The sequence below is a fragment of the Cibotium barometz genome, chromosome 21 (genome assembly GCF_041138505.1).
Source record: "Cibotium barometz isolate CiBa-2024 chromosome 21, ASM4113850v1, whole genome shotgun sequence".
Lineage (NCBI taxonomy): Eukaryota > Viridiplantae > Streptophyta > Polypodiopsida > Cyatheales > Cibotiaceae > Cibotium > Cibotium barometz.
The window spans coordinates 31,821,775-31,824,206 of NC_141066.1; the positions used below are offsets into that span (position 1 = coordinate 31,821,775).

Sequence of the window (2,432 nt, forward strand, 5' to 3'; positions counted from 1 at the left end):
TGAGAGTATATATCCTTTCATTCTTATCTAATATCTTAGAAGAGAAGGTTAGATTGCTATGGTCTTTCGGAGGAAGAGACCAAAACTCCATAGCTTTTCTTTTAGAGAAACAATAGTATGCCGTAGCCCTGTAAGAGAAGGCTATTTTGCCATAGACCTTAGAAAGAGAGAAGAGTCACAGTACGAGTAAGAGGAGATAAAGCTTGGGGATGATTGGATGATTTCAATCATAAGATAAGGTATTAGAAGACTCTATTCTCATATGTCAAGTTCTAAAGCTCTTGTTAACGAGCAAAGGCAACGATAAGCGATAAATTTCTATAAGGTATATACATATTTACAATGGTGCAAAGGCATGGATAAGGTAACGTCACCACACAAAGGCACACGTAGAGAGCTTGCTACTTCCATCAAAAGAGAGTGCCTGCTGCCTTGGAATCTGCGAGCACCATGGGACTAGAGTGGTTGTCTTCGGAGAATGCAGCAGTGGAGCGGCCCAATTGGTATGCCACCCGCTCGCGGAAGAGCACGCCGTTCTCTCGCTGCTCCAATGGTGCACGGAGAGTCTCGTGAATGGACGCCTCGATGGCCGCGTAGTAGCCTGCAGCGCTGCGGTACAGCTCGAATAGCATGTCGAGTTGCATGTCGTGCGAGAAGCTTCCAGCGAAGGCGGCGAGCACACTGCACACCGCTGCGGACACGCTCAGGTTATTGATGCCGAGCCCCATGCTGCTCAAGCCGTTTAGGACGGCGGCCGATGCAGCAAATATTGGCGCCACCACCGCCAGAGACTTGTTGACATTGACCAGATTCTGCGCCCAGCTGGTGTAAGTCTTGATATCGGAAGCGCGGAGCAGGTTGGCCACTTGCTCCAGATCGCTGTTGCCTTGTCCATCCCAGCCGTTGGATGCAGTGGTTCGGTCGTTGATGACGGGTATGGACGACTCCGTGTAACGACAGACGTCGGCGGGGCGCTACAAGCACAGGAGGGACCACTTTGGCGGGGAATTTCTCTAGGCCGCCGGGTGTGAGGGGCATGGCGTAAGCCTTGTCGAGAGCCTCGAGTCTGCGCGGAGAGTCCCGCAGCAGCGAGCGACGGGGTGTGTTGCCTGAGATGGGGGGCCACCTGCAGCGCGTAGTCCACGTCGTTGGCCAACTTGCGAAAGAGGCGGGCGGCGGTGCGCTGCTCCTCTGCCAGTTGCGACAGCTAGAACTGGTTGATGACGGCCATCATGGCCGCGCAGCCGGCATTGAGCAGCAGCGCCGGCAAGCTCAGGCTCAGGATGTGGGCCTGCCCGTCCAGGCCGCCCAGCACGCACGCCGTCATGATGGCCACGGTGAGCGTGCGCTAGAAGAGCTTGTTCCAGTTGTCGCGCTGCTGAGCCAAGATGGCGTGCAACTTGGCTCTGTCTCACCGGCCGCATTAGCCAGCAGCCGCAACTCCGCCACAAGGAAGGGATCCTCATGATCCTCCTTGGCTTTGCGTAGGCCCTTGTGGGTGTCCCAGAAACCAGGAGGGTCGGCCCTCATCGATGTATACAAGGGCCGCTGCGGCGAAGAAGTGGACGTAGTTCTCGCATGATGATTTTGCAGCAGCTCTTACTGGGCATACTTTGCTAGGTAGAAAAAATTACATGTGGCAACCAAGTGAATAAGCGCAGCTGGAAAAAACCAAAATGGAAAGTGTATAGGTGAACAAAGGAGGTGGGTAGCACAACTTTCTGGAAGGAGGCGAGGGGCGGCGACGAGCCTATGAAGGGGAATTGAGAGGATTTTCAAGAGGACATAAAAAGAGAAGCAAGAGAGTGAAGAGAGTGTGTGAAGTGACTTTAGTTGTTGGAGGTTTGAAGATTGGTTCCAAGATGATTGGTGCCCTTTGAGCTGGGATCCTAGTGTCCCCTAGTTCTAATCCTTATACATTTTCTTCTTGTGTGATTTCTAGTGCTGTAATAGAGGCCATCACCCAGCAACCTCACATGCTTTGGTGCCCCCACTAAGAGGACCAAAAAGCTCTTGCTTAGGACTTTAATCAACGGGTTGGAAACCACTTGTAGATCAACTCAAGACCGATTGGCTAATTTTGTATATGATGTTTTCAGAGGTAAGAGAGGGGAAGATTTCACTCAGTTCTTGAGGAGGGTTGAGTTGACAGCATTGAGAAACAATAGAGATGATGATGCATATAAAGCTCAAATGATAGGAGTACTTCTGGAGGGAGCGCGACCATGGAATGGTATGAAGATGTGTTAAGAGAGGAGCAGAGGGGTAATTGGGAGTACTTGAGAAATGCATTGAGAATAAAGTATGGGAAAAGTGAAAGTTTTGAGGAACTTTGGAACTCAGTAGTAGGCCGTACGAAGGGGAGGAAGAAGAGATTGTTTCTTGTTGATCTGAGGAGAGCTGATGAAGGAGAGAGAGAAAGAGAAGGCCTT

At 51.2% G+C, this 2,432-nt stretch overlaps 1 pseudogene; it reads right to left on the bottom strand.

The window, feature by feature from the left end:
* Positions 1-410: 410 nt before the first annotated feature.
* Positions 411-1,530, bottom strand: LOC147627083 (putative F-box protein At4g22030; annotated as a pseudogene).
* Positions 1,531-2,432: the final 902 nt, after the last annotated feature.